Source organism: Lonchura striata, chromosome 1A, assembly GCF_050655825.1.
Source record: "Lonchura striata isolate lonStrDom1 chromosome 1A, ASM5065582v1, whole genome shotgun sequence".
In the NCBI taxonomy this organism is placed as follows: domain Eukaryota; kingdom Metazoa; phylum Chordata; class Aves; order Passeriformes; family Estrildidae; genus Lonchura; species Lonchura striata.
The window spans coordinates 3,437,681-3,459,149 of record NC_140741.1 but is presented as its reverse complement, the minus strand read 5'-3'; the positions used below and the strand labels follow the sequence as shown (position 1 = coordinate 3,459,149).

Below are 21,469 nucleotides of genomic sequence, written 5' to 3'. Positions count from 1 at the left end.
AATTTGCTCTGATTATTAGCTCAGCAGTACATTTATTTAATCTTAGCTGCTGCACAAAAAGAGTTTGCCAAGTATTGGCCTCAGGTATTTTCCTTTCCAGATCATGCACAAGAGCAACTGGAAGATGATTAAAGAGAAGCCCATGTTATTGCTCCTGTGAGCATGATGGCAATGCTTTTTGTGGCTTAGGGCAAAAGAGGACACACACTGCAAGAGAACTGCCCATCTAAAAGTCATGGAGCATTTAATTTCATCCTGTCCTTAGATGTTTGCTGACTTTGTGGCGAGCCCCCTCTGCCTCAGTTTCTCACCAATTCCCTCTTCTCACAGTTAGCTTATTCTAGAATACACTATTTATGGCTTATAAGTAGCAATGCAAGGTTCTGACTGGAGTGGTGACAGAGCATTACATGGTCCCATAAATTTGGAGGCAACCTCTAGAACCTGAGGAGGAGATAAAGGGATAAGTGCAGGGCTCATGTCGACCACAGCACTGCTCCACTACATCTGTTACACAGCTGGAAGAGGTTCAAGCAGTATTTTCCTCTTTGTGAAGACAGTTAGTGGGGAGGAGGCAAAAGTGGCTATTATTACACAGAACTAGGTCAGAAATACTAGATTTATTGAGGAGAAGAGCAAGCTAGTTGCCATTCTAAATCACAGAAATTACAATGCTGCCGTTTTGGGAAAAATCAAGCTATGGGGATAAAAATTTCCTAGGAGAGGCAAAAAGATGAAAATACCTCTGATGTATTTAGCAAATTTTTTTTTCATTGTGACTAATTAAAGCTGAAATCAGATTTTGATTTGGCTCTGTGGATCACAGAACCAACACTTCAGCCATAGCCTTAGCCAACTACCAAGACAAAAAGCAAGAGATTGTGCATGCCAATACTGGGAGAAATAAAAGAGAAGAAAATGTTGTGGAACTCTTCTCACTCCTGTCATTCTACAGGTTTTATAGGTTAGAATTGGGTGCATAAGTTATTCTCACACCCAGAGACTGTGTACAGGATACTAGTCAGCTGTAATTACCAAAATAATTTTGAAAAGAAAACCTATTTATAGGGAAAGCATTGATAAAATCTTTCTTTGATGACACTAGGGTAAAATCAAACCATACCATGTGAATGTGAACTTCATGTGAAAGCAAAACAAAATCTAGAAGAAATAACATTTATAATTGCTTTCTTATAAAACATTTTCAGGAAAAGGAGTACTTATTCAAGGGGTGAAAATGCCAGATATTAGGTTGTTAAGAAAGTGAATACAGTAGGAGGACAGAAGCCATTAAAAGCTAAAAAAATATATTCTCAGATGTTTTTAATGGCATAGCAAAGCTATCAACAGAACACAAAATAAAGTTAGCAGAATTCAAATTCCCTGTTGCACATGTGCCAACACATACTTAGAAGCATACTTAGATGAAAACTTAAGGAAGGAATTAGACTTACTGCTCTGAACCCAGAAGAGAATACTGACACACTTTTAGAATGGGTCTTTTGTCTCCCAGCTCCAGAAGAGGAAGCAGAAACCTTTTACCCACACTTTGAGCTTAAAAGACAGCAGGAGCAGGACTTTTTACAGGAGCATGGAGTGACAGGACAAGGGGAATGGCTTCACACTGACAGAGAGCAGGGTTAGATTGGATATTAGGAAGGAATTCTTCCTGTGAGAGTGGCCAGGCCCTGGCACAGGGTGCCCAGAGCAGCTGTGGCTGCCCCATCCCTGGAAGTGCTCAAGGCCAGGCTGGATGGGACTTGGAGCAACCTGGGAGGTGCCCCCTGTCATGGGATGAGAAGAGTTTTAATGCCACTTCCAACATAAACTATTCTGTGATTTCATGTTCTACATGCCCCCTGAGGGGCCAAGCCTGTACAGATCTCCACATATCTACCAGGAAGAGTGTTTCTTTATAAATGCATTTTCCCCCTCTTCCTCTCATCTCACCCTAATTAGCTCAATGGGGTGGTGGAAAATGTCTTTAGGAAGAAAATGATAGTCCGTGAAATTTTATCTTAGACCCTCTAAATACAGTGCTTCCCTGTAAATATTAGGCCATGCTCTGCATCCATGTAATTTCCTGGAAGGATATCCAGACATGGGAATATACTGAAGTTTAGCAATGGTATTTTGCTGTGAGTGTAAACAATAGAACGGTATCATGGACTGGGAGTTGGTGCTGTAAGCCTGCAACACAACAGACAGCAATGTAAAGGTACAAGTGAATAATTAACTTCTATAGGAAAACCAGGACTGATCTAGGGGCCCTTCTAGGCCTTGGGGGGTTAGAGATGGCAATATTGCTTTACTTACAGAGAAGGAAAATACACATGAATGATAGATTTGGCTGGAAAAAAAATTCTATCAAATTTTTCTGCCATAATTGTTGATCTAAAAAACCTTAATCTGCAAAAAAAAAAAAAAAGTGTACATTAATCATAATAATTAGCTTATGAAGAAGACACCATTCCTTTGATTTTTTGGTAGTAATTGCTCTACACAATCATCACCTGGACCTGCTTTGTGAGATCCTCCAACAACATTTTTGCAACTATGGAAATCATCGGAGACTGTAGGTAATGCTGCAGGAAACCTAACAGAAGGTGAATACCAGCAAATATAGATAGAAAAATTTAAAGTTCCCAGTGCTTATGCATGCACAGCCCTCCTCGTTTGCCAAAGCAGGCTGTAAACCGCTTATGCCAGTGGTGGAGAAAAGTTTCACAAACAGAAGTTATTTCAATTGCAGATGGATGAGTTACAGCCAGAATATAAACCTGGAAAAGATCTTGTGTCAGCAGTCACTCTGAGTTTTCAGTAAAAGAGAGGTAGCACAAGCACCAGAGTCTAACGTTGTTCATGTAAATACATTCAAGAAAGTTTTCTCGGTCTCAGACAGGATGCCATTGGTCACTGCAAGAGACAGTAATGCAAAAATGAGACTCTGCAAAAGGTAATGCCAGTGATTAAGGCTGGCTGACTTCTGAGTGTAAACCTACTCTTTTTAACAACTTTAAAGGAGAAATTTATGTGGCAGACAGCACTTTGCTCAGAGGTTCTAGATCATTGGTGTATAAAATTGCATTGTAGGAAATACAAAAGTGAGTACCTGCAAGGTTTGTGGACACCAGGAGTGGAGAAGACTGGTTTAAAATCATAAGATATTTCATTCAAAATCAGTGTAGATTCAGGGGAGAATAAAATCCTAACAATACAACAGCAAATGTCAAAAATATGAATATTCAAAAACTAGAGGGGTGGGGGAGGAACTTCAATTTTAAACAATGTAAGACCTATAGACCACACTTGATGTATTTAGGTGTATGTACACAGATGAACAACTGTTCATGTTTTGGCTGGCAAGACAAGCAGATGCAGACTCAAGATGTGCCAGAGGAAGGTTAGGGTGAACATCATGAAGATTTTCTTCACCGAAAGGGATGGTAACCATTGGAAGGGGCTGCCCAGGGAGGTGTCCAAGGAATTCCTGGATGTGGCACCCAGTGCTGTGGTCTATGTGACATGGTGGGGACTGGGTGAGGTTAGACTCAATGATTTGGTCTTCCCCAGTCTTAAAAATTCTGTGATCGTATGGTTATTCCTGATTTCCAGAAATATGATCATTAGGGTACTCAACCATGAAATTTGTGACATACAAAATCTCTGTTTGCATAGAAGTTACTTGCCTTGGAGAACCAAACATGGTATTAATGCATTTTTTGTAAATTTATATACATCTGCTGAAACAAAATGATACAGAAGACACTATGACAGTGTATCACATGACTAAAAGTCTTTATGCACACAAGAGCACACTGAAGATATCTGACAGCAAATACCACTCGTGTCATGTAAAACAAGTTCATTCATTTCTCTGAGATTACTAAGAAAGTCCACAAAAAGTGCCCCCCTTAAAGCTGAACAAAAGAAAGAGGGAAAGCAGACATCTTGAGCCTCCAAGATCTTAATCAGAGCAGACTAGAAATGGAGAGGGTACTGGCCAACATCTGTCTGAGGACTGAACAAAACATTGTGGAGAGCTACAACCAAAGGAGCACCAGCTCAGAGCCCAGTGGACAGCTCTGAAGATTTTGCTGCACCATCAGGTGAATTTTGTTTAAGTCCTCAGTGAGGTCCAAGATCTTATTTTAGTTTATACCTACCAATGTAAGCAGCCTGACTTTTCTCTGGGACCCTTCTCCTTTTCTCCCAAACTCTTCCTTTGAGCAGTTAGCTTGCTTTGAAAATGCCAAGTGATATTTTTGGCCACCAGCTGAAGACAAAAGATGAGCCTCCTAGAACTTAAGAGTTCAGGTAGACAACCATAATGATGGTAGATGGAAAAGGGAAGCAACAGAAGCTGAATGTTAAGAGACACACAGAGGGAAAGGAAACCATCTAATTCCTTCAGTATGTTACTAAAAGTTTCCATTTTCATCTCCAGCAGAATCTGTTTCAAGGCAGTTTAAAGAAACAGGCCATCTTCTGGGCAAATTGAGTTCTGCAAAAGAAAGGGTGAGAGACTTGCAATATTTGTAGTGTGTATAATAATTTGCTTCACAGGAAAGTGTGCCAAGACTACAGGGTGCAGCCATCCTGCAAAGTCTGCTCCTACTCAGCTGTATTACTCACCCAGAGTTGATCAATACTAGCAGCTCAAGGTCCCTGAAGTAACTTTCTAGACTTGCAAGATTTATTATAGCCATTTTGTCTTGATCCTTCCCTAGATTTCCCCCCTGTTTTGTGTATTTAGACCTCAATGGAGGGAAATAATTTAGAAATATACTTAACATTAAAGATGTGATTAATGCCTAAAGACATCAATAGCAGGTAAGCACATAATTACTTACGTCTAAAATAAAGATGAGGTTTGTACACTTTAAGTGCATTCCTAAAAAGATTCCTTAAGGGACATATTTTCATCTTGTTCTGCTTGCCTGTAAAGTGCCTAGCACAAAAATTTCTGTTAAAAAAAGAAGCAAACAAAAAAACCCCAAACCCCACAAAAAAAACCAAAAAAACAAAAACCAAAAAAAAACTTCAAAAAAGCAGAAAGGTTTCATTGCAAAGATGTTTAAAAGGGAAACAAGATTTTGATTTGTTTGGAACCTAGTATATTTTAACACACATTGATTTTTTTTTTCAAACATTCGCAGAGTCTGTATGAGGGGATTTTCAAGCCAGTGCAATATATCTTTTGATTTTTCAAGATTTTATTTTCTTTTTGATTTTTCTATGCCTGTTCTTTTGATTTGGCCACATTAAATAGGAAAGCTTCCTTCTCTTTTTTTACAAGGCCTGTTTGATGCTGTTTCTTCATCTTGAATGAGTTGTTGCCTCATATCAAATGCAAATCAAGTCCTTTTACACTATGAATCATCACTGCCCTTGGTTAAGGGGTAAGAAGAGATGAAAAGGGAAACAGAGCATTTCTGGACAATGCTGATGATTGAGGGCTAGCATGACTCATACTTAGGAGGTCTGCTGCATTTTCAAGTCAACAACTAAGGAGATTAAGAAGCAACTTCAAACAAGGCTTTCAAAGGGAGAAGAAAACAGGAACTGGGATAAGGTACAGAGTAAGGCACACAGCCACATCCTGAAGCAAAATTCCCAATAATATTGCCCTTATGATTTCCAAGCACTAGGCTTAGAGTTCAAGGTTTAAGACTGGCCCTCAGTTATCTGGGAGTTCCCAGGAGCCCAAAGTCCAGACAGTAGAGCTGTAAAGTAACTGTTTCTTGGTCAGATTTTGGAATAAACAGGAATCCCATATGTAAATTTCCTCAAAAAACACTTTTTCCTTCTCATATGCACAGCATTGTTATGAAAACTGTGGTTAGAAGGAAGAGGATATTGACGGTGACATTTCCATTTGCTGAAAATCAGGTGGGGGGGACAAGTCTCCAATTAGTATCAAAGAAATCGTTTTTGTATTCCATCTAATTTTACTCTATATGGGAACTTAACATGGAGTTAGGAAAATAACTGTCCATGAAGCAAAGCATCTCTTTGCTGATGAGAAAGAGATAGAAATAACATGCTACAAAATCAGTAAAGTCAGAAGGGGACCCACTTTGCTATTTACCACTGACAGATAACATTTTTTCACAAACAGAAGTGAAGAATACATTTGCTTCAGTTCTAAAAATTGAAAGAGGTTTTTGATTATTGCCTTTTACATTGTCTGGAGGAGGGAGGTGTTTGGTTTTTTAATCAAATATTGTTCCATGCATTACTTTCCTACCTACCACATACATTATGGCACATGAACCCCTTGTGAACCCCCTAGGTTTGATTGCAGAACCCATATTGCCCTCTTTGGAGGACAAGGAATCAACATGTCTTTTGTGCATGAGTCTTAATCCCATAAAAATTTCCTAATTCCTTTGATATCCTTGTCACTGGTATTTAAGGAAAAAACTTGGCAGAAGGGCTTAAAACGGCAAGGCATTGCTCAAAAGTTTAAAAAGAGCAAGGAAGAAGAGATTTACCTATCCTTAGAGCAGCAATGAAACAAATGCTTTTACTTTTAAGAGTCCAGATGATTTAGCTGAGATGAATTTTGGATTAAAGAACAAACACAATTAGGATTAGTTGGCAATCACACCGGGGTACTCAGCCAGCGATCCAGCACAGAGATATCCCACTGCTATCACTTTTACCCTAAGGAGGGCATTGTGCTGAATGCCAATGATTCAGCCTGCGCCTGTTATCAGCCCTCCTCCTCCTCCAAATTCCCTGGGCACAGGCTTGTCCCCCTCCTCCTTGCCAGGCTTGCCAGCTGCTGGGGATCCACAGGAGCAGGAGCTGCACTGGCTGCTGGCTTCGCCCGCCAGCTCCATCCTCTCCTCTGGACGGTACCAACCAACTGCACCAAGCCACACATTCTGATATGACAGATTAAACACCAAGAACGAGGAAATCAAACAGCACACAAAATCCACCAGGCAAGTTTCCTGGACAAATATTTCCAATTAACTCTGCAACGAGGGCCAGGTTCAGTGGAGCTGGCTCTGAAACCAGAAACCTCACGGGTGGCCAGGTGGGTTTCATGTGGCTGTGCTGTGCTAACACTGGAACAGTTTCCGTAAAATATACCACAGATAGCTTCTAATTTGAAAATATTTGCACAAATAACAATGTATTTCATGTGCATTCAGCCAACTACATCCTTGGATAAAAGAGTAAAGCCTCTGAAATGTTTGAGAGAAAATGTGCACAGAAGGCACCATACATTTGTAGTGTCTATTCTTGTCCGTATAAAATGAAAATTGGAAATCAGGTTTTGCATTTTAATGTAACTTTCTAGTTACCATTTGATGTCAAACTGCTAATTACACACAAGTGGTGTAACAGACAAGTGGTGAAAGTTTGAGGCTTGTGGCACAGAATACTTAAGAGTTTGCAGAGATTGTAACATTTTCCACTAAGCAATGCGATACTAGATTTAGAGCCATGATGTTATGACCCCAAACTCCCACTTGCAAAGACACAGCCCAGTGAGTAACAACTCCCACTATCCAGTAGTAACTTTTGAGAACCTCATATTAACCTTTGATGGAACTGATGCATACTTGTCATTCATTTAGGTGAACTCATATATTGTGTTTTTCTGCTTTAAAGTGCATTGGACTCATCCACAACTCGTGGGCTTGCTAAAGGCTCCTCCACCCTCATTGTTTGTGACCCCAGCCTGCACTCACAACCTCCTGAATGTTAAACTGCTGCACCCAGCGCTGCATACACCCATTTACTCAGGCCACCATACGTAACCGATTAACAGAAAAGAACATTTAATATCAACATCCCCTGGTCAGGTCTTTCCAGCCTAGACTTTAGATTCATCCACAGGGAGCTCCAGTTTGGTCCTGCATTTATTTGCTCCAAGGTGCCATCACCATGAGCTGTGACCAGGATCCCACCATTTAGTTCAAAGGCACATACACAGGAACAGCAGCAAGAAGCAGCAGTGCTCCAGAGAGCAGCATGAGCAAGGAGGAGAGGTGGAAGGAGAAACAGATGGCAAAGACACTGAACAGCACTCCAAAAGGATGAAGTAGTTCAGGAGCAGAAGTCTCACTTACTTTAACAGGGCTAAGGGGGAGGGAACAAACCCAGGTCCCTAATTCCTCTCACACATGAAACAGAAAGTCACATATTTAAGGAACAACCTTGAATTATAGTTTGGGTTTTCTTTTATACAATACTTTATTTTTCTTATAGTGCTTTTTTATTCTAGCATGATGCCAGCAATAGCAAAATACATGCTGCAATAGATGGCTGTCCAGGTAAGTGATGAAGTGGTAAAACAAGAGTTCCTAATGTCTCAGACAACTGCCCTTCCAAGGGGTGGCCTGGCTTTAAGGTGCTGAAGGACAATCAATGTGGGGGCAATTAGTCCTAGCCTTCATCAGTGAGTGGGTTAAGCGTAGTCCAACAAAACTATCTGGACTTTTCAAGACTTTCTCTAGACAGCCCCGAAAGACCAGGCAGGGAAAGCATTTATGCTTATGTTTGGAGAAGCGACCGGAGGAGTCGCCAAGCCCTGGCTGCTGCCCAGGCACACCACACATCTGCACATGTACAGCCCCACGTGGGCACTCCACCACACAGGGGACCCCACCACGCATCTTCACGTGCAGAACCTGAATTTTGTGAAGTTATCCTTGCCCTGCCTTGTGACACAAAAAGAACTGGGCAATTTCGAGGGCAAGGATGCGTGTCAGTGGTTTTGGGAAAAGGAAGTGGATAACAGAGGTGCAAATGTGGAGATTGCTCTGAGCAGAGAAGCTTTCAGAAAATTGAGTGAGGCAATATGGACCTCCTCTGGTGACAGTGGTGTGCACACACATTTCCCCCAAAAACACAGCCTTGCGATAAAGAATACTCCAAATTTGCACCACCAGTTGCTCCCTCCTGTAAGAGAAGCTCAAATAGCCATGTTATCCACTCCACTAAGCTCCACAGAAACACTCAGGTGACTAATGCTCTTCTGCAAATGATCCTGTTAAACAGATTCACAATTTAAGTTCAGCTATGTTTTTAAGTATGGCACAGTCTCTTAGTCCTGCTCTCTCTTGCTCATGCAGCTGCCAACTATGTGATGGCAATGTTCAGTGGAAAACATGCTTTTCTTCTGAATAATGGCAGGTATCTTACCCTTGAAAAATGCAATCCTAGAGTTTAGTTTTGCTTCAAGCATGCCAGCTCTCAGGAAGAGGGTCTGGGGAACAAATCCTGAACTTTGTTGTGAGAAAGGCAGGTCACTTTCGCTGAGAACTGTTTGGAGCCTAGGGAAAGTGAGTGTGAAGCAGCATACAAAGAAAAGGGAAGATAATTCAAAATAATGGAGCATTCAAAAAACCTTTATTTGGCTAACACTGGCAGTAAATATCTCATTTGAAATACTGCAAGGAAATCCAGCTTGCCTGCATGGGAGAGCTATGTCAGACTGGGATGCTAAACACAGTAATTAACAGTGAGATTTTAGCTTTGACAATGCAAAGCATAGCACAGCACAAGGAACTTTCTAATATTTTGCATTTATCTATAAGAACAAGGGTAGAGTTCAAAATAATGCAGGGGCTTGGGTGAAAGTTAATCATTCAACAGTAGCTCCTAGCAAGGATCCCCTGAATCACTTCTGGAATGGTGTTAGACTCTTTGTGGGCATTCAGGTCTACATAAGTAGATCATGTTTTGCAAAATTGGTGCCTGATATGCCAGCTAAAACAATCCAGCCTTATTGCTTATGCAAAGAGCGGGCTGAAGTAGATACAATGGAAGTACAAGGGAGGGGATACATGACTTGCCTGATCATTCAACCGTGAGGGTGTGCTGAAAGATTTCTTTCTGAGCCTCCTCCGGCACAGCCCCACACAGAAAGCTCCTGCCTGGGCCCACAGAAGTCTGATTACTGTGCACACCGTGCACTAGCTCAGCAGTTAAGTCATTCAGTAGTCTGATTAAAATAACATCTTCTAATTCCCTTTTTGTTGTAATTTACAGTCTCTCTCCTTTGGCTGAACCTGCCAGCCATCCTGGAGGTGAACAAAGAGAATGTGCTAAAGTTGCCAATTCTGGGGCCTGGTGTGAGAGAAAGCTTTTGTTTCCAGAGGTTGTATTTACTCTGGAGACAGTTAATCAAAGCTCCACAGAGCATTGTAATTCTTCTGTTCCTTTGGTATGGGTATGAACTCTCGGTGTCTGATCCCTGCGACTGTCTTTCAAATCCCCTCAGTAAGCTCACTCCAATGTAACTTACACTAGGGCTGGTTAAGAAAGAGCCAAGCTTTTTCAAAATGGCTTTAGATAATGAAATTACATCACTTGTGTTGTTGTATTTCCTATTAGCACCATGGACACCAGCTAACACAGCTGAAATGAGTATCAGGTATACTTCAGCAGGAGAACATTTAACACTCACAGCCCAAAAGGGGACCTTGGATGGAGGCAGCTCCATTGAGGAAGTGAACATTTGGGACTATATGGGAAATGCATAAAATGACAGATGTAAAGCTGAAGGACAATCCATGCAGAGACATACAAAACACACAGGTGTTAAGTGTCTCACATCTTCTTAATTTGTTATTAATATTCCTCTAATATTCCACACTGCCTTTGACCATAAAACCTGAGTACACAGAATCAATGTGTGATAAGTAATTTGTCTTTCAGTTAAAAATCACACAGAAAACTCTTTCTAAAGTCCTCTGGTGACGGTCTTGCACACTTTTTTCAGGTAAAGCTGAACAAAATAACAACCCCAATTCAGGCTTTTGATTTGATTTAACAGCACTCTATGACTAAAGACTAAGGCAGAGCAAAACTGAACTGGAGCAACTGGTGCTACAGAGAACCTGACAGGTCTCATTTTCTTTGTTATGTCAGCAAGCTTTGTTATAAAGCACAACTTCCTCTTTTCAGCATAGAATTATATAGGGAAGAAGCTTTCTTCATAAAAGAAGTTCTATGCTACTCAACATGCAAATATTATAAGCCTCATTTCAAATACAGATACTTAAATAAACAGATTCATAAAGCCAGCAAAGGTTTTTTAGCATGGACATGGATGCCAGTTAGCCTAGATAAACATTAGCTATGAAGATCACTCACTTATTTTTAAACTGCTATTTATTTTTTAAATGGTTCCATTACACAAATGGAAACAAAGCACGCCAGAAACAGAGTGCTCTGAGACAAGTCCCCTGAGTCCTGCCTGCGTGCATAAATCCAGCCCAGAATATGCCCTATGGGCAGTGAACTCCAAATAATTTCAGCCTATCTCCTTGGAGAGAATGCTGTTGTATCCAGGATCAGTTCTGGGTGGTCTCCAGTTGCATTGGAGAGACTGTTTTAATACAGATAATTTAACATTGTAAAGTATTTTGGACTCTGGGGAACAATGGTAGGGAGAAAGCTGTGGAAACTGTGGTGTTTGACACAGTTCCTTCCCCATCCCTATGAGACAAACCACACCAACACCTGCCTATGTCACCTTCCGTTTGTTTGGACTGAACTTCAGCCAGTTAATTCCAGTATTAGCCAGATGCTGAAGCTTGGAAAGGTGCCTCAACCCACCAAGTTGGGTGGAAAAGGCATTTCCCAGCTCAGAAACCAGCTCCCACCTCTCCTAGAGGGAAAGCATCAGGGTAGTGCAGCCACACTCCATAATCCCCAGGCTGAGGTCTGCTGAGAATTGCCTCATCATATGGTATTTGCTTCTTGACTTTTGAGCAGTGGAAACCATACATACAATATCTTTCCTGCTTTCCCAGTATCACATTTCTATTAAAATCATTGCAACAGATACTACAGAAGCCCATTCTGTGCTCAGAAACAGCAGGAAAGTTGATCTGTGATACAAGTTTTGTGTGAAAATGTAGTCCACCACGCGAATGCAATCAAGTCTCTGAAAGATAGGAGCGGAGAGCAATACAAGCCTAGCCCACAAACCAGAGCATTCAGATGCATTAACAAAAGATTAGGCCCAGTCACATAAAGATACTTGAACACAAAGCCCTTTTGTGGCATCAGAAGATGATTGTTATCTGATAAGTCCAGCTCAATATCACCTGGAGCGCTCTCAATTTGCTTCTGTGCTTCCTCACTTTTGCTTTCTAGCAAGAGATCCACATCAAACCTGAGAAAAGCTGTTTCCAATGAACCACCTAAATTCTTACCCATGCACTTCACACTGTGCCAGCACACATCATGCCAATAAAGTCACAGAAGGAATTCTACAAAATTACGTGAGGGCTCCTTTCTTTTGCAAAGTGGCAGCATTTTGACTCTGTCAGAAGCTAAGATTGTGGCACTTAAAATCTATGGTGAAATCTGTCCCCTACTGAATGGCAAAACTCCCAGCAACTTTAGCAGGGCCAGGAACAGATTTCTTGTCCTGTATCTATAGCAACTCAGAGGCATCAATTGCATTTGTGGGACCTTAAAAGTCAGAAAGCAATGGGTGGTAATCCTAACAAAGTTGTTTTTCCCAGGATTCTTAGAAAACAGAAGACAAATAAATAAAAATTCAGAATATTTTAACATTTCATTTCCCCATTCCCTGTTCATGATCAGCTACAAATCCTTGGACTTTCCCACTGCCAGTGGTCAATGATATCATTCACGGTCATTTTTCTACAACCTTCATTAGCTGGCCTTTCTTAGAGTTGTTAGAGTTTCCTGTGGGCTTTGGTTTGACTTGTGTTATTCTTGGCCATAAGTTGACCAGAAAATAGGAGGCTATTTCAGGCAAAAGTATCAAAAAATAAAGTATGCTTTTTCAAACAAAATGGCCACACCCCTGTGCCTCCTGCCATTCTGTCCAGTTAGTATTTTTAAAGCACGTTATTTATTCATTTATTTATGCATTCAATTGAAATAGCAGGATAACTGAAGGCAACCATAATATAATTAGAGAGGCTGTAATTTGGCAGTATAAATTGTGCTCTTCTTGCTTTACTGAAAGGGTTATCAAGCACTGGAACAGGAAGTGGTGGAATCACTGTCCCTGTAAATATGTAGATGGGACACTGACAGGCATTATCTACTGGTAGATTTGGCAATGATGTGTTACTGGTTAGACTTGATTTTAGAGGTCTTTTCCAACCTAAATGATTCCTCCATTGTAGAAGTTCTCACGAAAGAAAAGGTACTTACAGAAGCTTGGCCATGACCAGCTCTGTCGTTTCTCCCATCATCCCAAACAGGCTCCTCTTGCCACAGGATGCCCCTTCATGCCACAGCCAGGAAAAGCAGCCATGCCCCTGGTGACCACCAGCACGTCTGGGTGTTCTTTGGGATTTTCTTTCCCGTAGCTTTCCTCACAAGCAGGCTCTGGTGAGACAGCAGGATTAGGTGATACCACAACACATACTCAAACCTGCACTTCCCAGCCTCCCCTTCCCTTCTCAGGAACCTGCCAAGCTTGCCATAATACAAATTGACATAGTATTTTAACAGATTGCCTGTATCTATGTGGACAACCAAACATATGATTGGAGGAATATTCTAATATTCAATTAGTCATATTTTTCAGCTGGTATGAGCCTAACACTGTAATCATGACATTACAGGACACTTACATAGTTTGAAGTGGTTGTTTTATAATAATATACAATGCAATGGCATACTTTTGTCCAACTGAAAATCTACATGGTGGCATGGAATCTAAGTTTTTCCAGTTGCCAAAATGAATCTCACTATTCAACAAGAAGAGATGAAAAAGTCCTCAAGTGAGTTGCATTTCTAATTTATTGAAAGCTGCATAGAAAACAACCTCTCACCCAGAAGCCTACAGACTTATCCAGTCTTCCTTGCATGTAAAGGTACAGTCATGAAACAACTGGAAATAATTCAGGATTTCTCCTTTCTGAAGAAATGCACATACTGAAGTACAGACCAGTCTAACTGCTGCAAAACTACTTTCAATTAAATGAAATAAAATGATTGGATAAAATGGGAACCAATTTTACCAGTGGGATGAGGTAAGTGCAGACTGCTATTATACTCTGGATTTTGTCAGGCTTTTGACAGATTTGCAGGAGAAGTCACTTATGCTCTGATACAAGAAAGCAGATGAACATGAAAACAACCCTCTTAAACAACAGAGCACATTTATTTACTCAGGGTAAAGTTGGAAGTCTTAGAGGGTATCTACCACACAGGTGAGTCCTGTAGAATTTTAACTCAACGTAGCTTTGGAAAACATCCAGTTTGTGATTGTAGCAGTGTATCTGAGCTTGTTCTATGATCAGAAAACTTGTGAAAGAGCTATTTGGACAGGGCCAGTGAGACAAAGTTCTCCCCTCAGAGCCAAATAAGCAATTCAAGGGGTACCTGGCAGCCTCTCAGCCCCACAGCCAGGCAGCAGAGATGCACAGCCAAACACACCAGAACTACTCTGCACCTGAGCCTGTAACTTGTATCTTTTCACTGCTCACCTTCCAGAAGGAAGCAATCAGGAGACTGGGGACACATTACTTCCTTCAGACTTTTGTTGCAACACACAATTACTCTCATTTAAAAATTTCCTTCAACTGCTCTAGTGACTCATTATAAAATCAGTGATACTCACCCACATAAATGCAAGCTCACAGGACTTCAGACAAAAATATGCAAAGCTTTTTATCTCTGCTTTTTATCTGCAGCTGACTTCTCTGCAGCCTTACTATGGCTGCTTTGATCTCACACTGGCCAGCTTCCATGCCATCTTTCAATTAATTTGGGAAAGACTGCACTGAGTCATTGTCAGCGTGGTTTTATGCCAAGCTCTTTCTGTTCAGAGATGCAATTCCCAAAGTGGTGCCCAATTCTCCTTTCCTAAATTCTTATTTGAGCACTTTGTTAACAGGTTTGCTATCATCTCTGTGATATGGAATAACACCTTCTCCCATAGGAGCTGGAGTAATATGACTTTATACACTAAAAGTTGTCCTTCAAAGCTGGACATTCTGCTCCTGAGTCTGAAAACAACTGTGGTGTTAAATTGCCAGAGGGACACGTTCTCCAAGCCTTTGGTTCCCTGCAGCCATGTCCTGTGTGAATCTAGGACAAGATCATGTTACTTGAATTACTGGAAAGCTTCATAGAAGTCAGCAAAAGAACTGCCAGTGTTAAGTGAAAACAATCTTGAATCAATGTTGTGCTACAGCACCAAGATGTTCCAGGTGCATTGTAATGACCAAAAGTGCAGCTGTACTGACTGTCAGCTGTACTGGGAGCCTATGAGTCTGATTTATAGATTTTTCTTCTTCACCCCCACCTTATTTTCATCATGTCCTTTTAATCGTGTTCTCAGAGATCTCCATGTGAGTTTGGTTCCTTTGGAACGGAGCCCTGAACATAAAATTATCTAAAGCAATCTTTCTTTTATTCTAATACTGACATTCATAATCCTCTAAGGACTTAGAAGAAATAGAAGGAATAATATCAATTATGGGAAAAAGGCTTTCATAAACTGAAAAGGCGTTTTGATCTATTAAAAAAAAATCAGTCATTTGCATTGCATTTCCCAGGCTAATCCCTGGTATAATTCAAATGAGATGGTTTAGCACACAGAAAATCAGGGAAATCCTTTTTATGGGACAAACCCATAAGGTTTTGTTTATTTAAGATAATTGCAGCTGTGGGATAAAGAACTTTCACTGTACCAAATGATCTTCATTCAGACATTACCAGAAATTGCTTCTCCTCTTCATTCCTTTTATAAGAGAGAGGTGATTACAAAGACAAAGAAGTCCAGCAAATTGTAGTTGTAACCTATTACAGCTCTTTGGAAGACACAGGATCACCTATACTGCCTTCAAGGATACAGGAAGGAACAAAAAGAGATACCATGAACAAGTAAGAGGAGAATATTATACTCCTGCTTCTCCTCAGACAAGTGTATTAATAGCCCTGGGTGAACTGCCTTTTGAGAACAGGCCTTTTATTTTATTTTATTTCCAATTTTTAAAATTAGCTGATAACTAATGCTCCAACTGCATAGCTATTGAGCTATACCATCCAACCCAGGGAGATGCTCTTTGTGTGGTATGGTCCTCCAACATATATAATAAACATAATCCTTGGGTCTAGACTGCCTCTTGAAAACACAAGTATTTTAGGAATAAACCAAAAATCATGGTTCTTCTCCCCACTTCTACCTATGCTTTAACTCTAGCACATACCAACAAAACCCATCATACCTGAAATTTCACTAATGGGTTAATATTTGGGTGGAATTAGCTTAATTCTCCGCATTTTTCCATTTTTACATTCTTCCATGTTCACTGAAAGAATTTGTACAACAAATAATCAGAATATTTAAATCTTTTTACACTTCCCTGAAGAACAAACTAGGAGCAGTCATGAGGTCTGGTAGCCATACTTTTTAAAGCTGGGACAGCTTGAGGAATCATGAGTCTAGATTATACTTTTATACCAAGGTATTCTTACTAAAGTGAAGAGCCTTAATCCATCCTCTGGGCATCTGCAGTTAGAGTCAGGACTGGGACTAGGATTCACATTTCTCTACTCCAGAAAGGGCACTTTCTGCTCCTCTGTATCAGAGCACAGCAGTCTTAGAGTTGTGCATTTGCTCTCAGACCAATTACATTCCCAAAGTTCATGGACCCTGCAAGCCTGTCTCTCTTCCCCTCAAGCCCAACTTGGAAAACTCATGTACAGTTTTATAAATGCTGAAAAGGGGTGGTGAAACCCCAAAAGAGTTGCCCTAAGCTGTTTTTTTCCTTTGACTGCTGGAACCAAACTTGTCCAGCTTTTCTACTCTGTTCTTCCGTAATTTCCAAAAGAACATCCTGTTCTTGTGCCACATCCACTTCCAGTTGAAAGACAGTTTCCAGGGCAAATACAAAATAGAGAAGTGTGGGAGCAAGGATAACAGGAGCTTTCCCAAAGTTCATGCTTAACTATCAACAGAACAAACAGCAGCAGAGGTGAAGGTAAGAGTGATGCATTCAATTTTCATTAATAGAGTTCAAACCTGTTCATATTTTGTGAGGGTTTTATTACAGTAACTCATTAATTACATTGAAATACTGCCTCTAACTTTAGCATACTCCAATAAATTATTATAAAGTGCGTTCCTATATTCAGGTGAACACCAACTGCATAGCTGTTTCTGTGGAATTGTATGGACCCATCTCACAGTATTTGATGTCGATACATTTTATAGCCACTAGGAAGTTTTAGAGAAAAATGTATTGCTAAACCAGATTTCTGCAATTAAAAAAAAAAAAAAAGCTTAAAAAGTGCAACCAGTGTTTATGTCCAAGGTTCAACCCAGCCAGTTTCACATTTTGCATTTCATGTTTTTAATCCAATCATCTTATTGTTGTTAGTCCTGAACAGTAAAGATTCCACAAAGGATTCACAAAGCTATTTGACTGTTGAATTTCTTCTCCACCTTTCACCCACTTCATTGCTATGGAGTAACCAGAAAACACACTTTTGTGCTGTCACATATCACACACAACATAGTATGAGCCACAGATACAGTCAGACTTTGCTTTTTTCTTTAACTTTAGCAAATGCAACACACTTGAGAAGCACAGGGCTTTAGAAGCGCACTGCTGTACTATTAGTTTCATCTATGAATACACTGCAGCCAACTAGATTCCAACCACTTACTCCAAAACCAATCAAACCTTTAGATAATTTAAAATGCTGAAGATTTCAGTAAGATTCAGAAGTTCAACAGCATAGGGAACATAAGCAAGAGGAATTGTCTCCATCAAAGGCAAACAGATGTTGCTATAACCTTTTAAAAAAAACCTTGCTCTTGGAAGTGCTATAGTAAATATGTAAATATACTTTGAAATTGAATATCCTTCCTGAAGTGGAAGGCCTGGAGTACAAGGGCTCTTTGAGACCGTGTTTTGGTTTCATGGGGTCATACGTATGCAATGCTGAGCTGTGCCCGGCCAGGCCTGGAGTCATTGCTGCCATATCCTCTGGCAAGAAGCTGGCAGGGAGGAGAGCTGTTCCAGAGAAAGGAACAGGTAGTAAACGTGTGTGCACTCTGATGGCATCCAGATGCCTCTGACCTGGCACCCAAGAATATAAATACCCCCATAATTCTGCCTTGATACGAAACAATCTGAAGCATTTTCTATTTCTCTTCCAATCCCATTCATGTGGAGTCCATGTTCACCTCACACAGCTTTTCACTTGTCTGTTTCCAGCAATAAAAGCCATTAGAGCTGGCTGAAATGGCACTGTCATAAATTATATCTGCACTGTTAGAAATTAGCTGTACTTTCTTTATTTACTCTGAAAGAGAAAGGAAATTTTTATTCTTTTAAAACAGAATCACAGACTGGGTAAGGCTGGAAGGGATCTCATCTGGTGCCACCTCCCTGCTCCAGCAGGGCCATTCCAGAGCACAGGGCACAGGATTGTGTCCAGAGGGGTCTGGGATATCCCCAGTGAGGAGACTCCCCAGCCTCTCTGGACAATCTGTTCTGTTCAATTCATCTCATAAATTTGAGGCAGGGGATTCATAAGCTACCCATTACTTGTGAAGTCTCTTCCACAAATATTCCTCCGGGGGAAGAGTGTTCTCTTTTCCAGTTCTGTCTGTAGCTGCTTCAGAAGCCTACAAACAGCACCTGGAGGAGCTCATATGCAGAAAGATCTAACAACCCTTTGCTTTAGGGGTGTAACCCCAACATTTCAAAGGGCTCCTCAGAGGGATTGCCAAAACTTTCTCTTCCCAGACAGGGATCAGGCAGTAGCACAAGAGTGCCCACAGCTGTGGGAGCAGGGGTGAGGGCTGGGCTGAGATGTCACCCCTGACCACTGTGGGCAGGCTCCTGGCACAGCTCCCAGGGCTCCTTCCCGGGTCTGTCCCACATCAGGGCTGGGCTGCAGCTCTGGCAGGCGAGCCCTGTGCAGGAGCCAGGGGAAGGAGTTGAAGAAAAAGCTCAAGGAAGAAAAAGTGACTGCTTGGTTTTGCTTTGGGACAAAGCACAAGCGAGATAGGAAATGACTGATTTACCTAACCATGTTTCTAATTATCACAAAAGAAAGACAGGGCACATTGACAGTGCTGAATAATCAGCTGCAGACCAAAATCACCCAAACTGCAGCCTCATCTTTTATTTTTGCCTTTTCTGCACTCACAGAAGGGCTGGAAGTTGATAATGGGGGAGGGTCCTCATCTGCACTGTACTGACTTGCAGAGGCAGTCATCCAAAACTAATACTCTGGGTTGAGTTCCTGGAGAGGGATGTTGGGGTTTTGTGGTGGGGAAAGGTTGGCAACCTTGACTCTGATCTGCAAAATTCCTCCTTTAGCCCTTATACATTTATTAGCTTGTTTTCACACCTTGCCCTCTTTGAAGGATTATATGCAGTAACATGATGCAGTCTGGAGCCTCAGTTTTCAAAAGTACATTAAGCTTGAAGCAAACCCTGGCACCCCAGAAAATTCCCCCACTGAAGGTCAGATCTACATTGACTGGCTTCCTAAATTTTCCCTGCCTCTCTGTTTTTTTTGTAAGAACCGTGCAAACTTATGTGTGTTCTAACACATCCTTTTTAACTCAACAAAAATGCCATATCTAAAGCTTTAACTGCCATATGTCCTATATAGGCATATGAAGCATATTTCTTTTTAATTCATATTTTATTGGAAGCCTTACAAAGCACACAGAACAGATGCCAGTGCATCAAATTCATCATGCCGAGCCTTGATTATACAGACCCAGAAGCCCCAGCACTGCCATACAATCCTTCCTTTCAGGAAATAAAACCCAAAGACCAGTTTTCCCACAGGACCACTTGTGGGTAGAAGCTGAAGCCCTTATTACTGGAGGTTCCTTGGATAGGATTTAAAGTCTGGAAGTTCCTCATATAGCTGCTCACTCATCGCAGCGCGCCTCTCGGAGCCCAGGCATGCTGCTCCAAGGCATGCCCGTCCAAAACCAGGGAAGCACTCAGCCAAATATCCACTTCAAGCTTAGTAGCTGCAGCCTTCTCTTTTTCTCTGAGTAGGAGTGCAGCAGAAAAGGAGGCCTATAGGAGAGTGCAATGCCACAAACTGTAGCTCCACCAGGAGCTGCTACTGTGTGTGAGGAAATGCCATGTCAGCCACAACAAAACAAGGCTGGCACCTGAACCAAAGCTACTTTGCAAAGAGGAGATTTCAAAGTTCCCTGAGAGTGTGACATGTTGTGCCATGACAAAATAACAATTAAAAATAAATTAACAGCAGATTCTCACTGGCCTGAAATTTCCTCCTATAGTTTGTAGTGTAAATCAAAGCTTGATATACTACAAAGTTTTAGATATATTTACATGTGTTTCAGCTGACCATGTTTACTCATTCAGGGTTTCCACTCCACCACTTGTTAATGCATTTGGCATGGTCTCATGTAAATACATCTAGGATTTCAAAGGAAGGTCATTCTCTGTTCCCCCCTCCATAGAGAGGGAACATGCCAGAACTACGCTGAGGATATGGAATGAGATCACTCAAGATCAGAGTCACTGTGGGTGGGTAACGATGAGGTTACCCCTATGGCATATGTCAAAATATTCTAAACCCTCATTATAGTTATGATATGTTCACAGGAACACAACAAACCCATCTTTGAAACCGTTCCTTGATTTCAAGTCTACTTGCTGCTTTATGGAAGTCAATCCTGCAGTAATTTTCTGCTGGTGTAATGCTAAATGCCAGCAAATAGGGAAAAAAAGGCAGCAGGGGTCGTGAATGGAGGAATATTCACATTGGAGGAGTACAGAAAAGGGAATGCAAGGAACAGATGGTGGAGGAGAATGGGAGAAAACCAGGGCACCAGCATGCATTTGAGGGTGCAACTTTAGGACATTTCTAAGCCCCTGTTTGTAAATCACTACCAGGAGCCAGTTGTGTGCGTGATGCCAATGCCCACGTGCCAGGCCAGGGGAGCCTCCCTGCATTCAGATTCACTGCATTAAGAATCAGACTCTGCCCAGTCCTGTGCTTCTCTCTCATTATTTAGAGCTTTTCAGTCAAAGCGAGGCTTCTTGAAACTCAGCCAAGCAATGAAAGTTGCAAAAATTTCCATGGTTTTTGGTCAAAAATATTTCAGTGCTATATAAGAAAGGAGATGCCACTATCAAATATAAAACTCCTGCTGAAATTTCTTTCTGTGTGTCCAGGCAATTGCCCTGGTCCTTGCTCAGGCAATGCTCCTGCAATGCACAAACATCAGTTCTGATCACATGTGACACAGATTTTTTTCATATTTATTCTAAGCTATTGTGGAAATAAAGTCTATGTTAGTTTTTAGCTTTATTTTTTAGACTTTATGGTAAAGAGTTTTGAATTTATTTTTCTTAGAATAGAATTTTATTTCTTTAAAATACATCTGGCTACTTGGCATAAAATGAAACTATAGCTCGCTCAGTCCCTAGAGTTTAAAGGAATATTTCTGGTCACAGGGGACTTAGCTCAAAATTTATTTCAGGAT

General features: G+C 41.0%; 1 protein-coding gene across 50 annotated transcripts in view; it reads right to left on the bottom strand.

The window, feature by feature from the left end:
• The window catches only part of ATXN10 (ataxin 10), a 215,073-nt gene that overhangs the window by 81,499 nt on the left and 112,105 nt on the right, over positions 1-21,469 (bottom strand). For all 50 annotated transcript variants that reach the window (XM_085570120.1, XM_085570121.1, XM_085570122.1 and 47 more), the window contains one exon: positions 13,168-13,344. The gene's annotated coding sequence lies outside the window, so the exon portion shown is untranslated. The remainder of the gene's footprint in view (positions 1-13,167; positions 13,345-21,469) is intronic.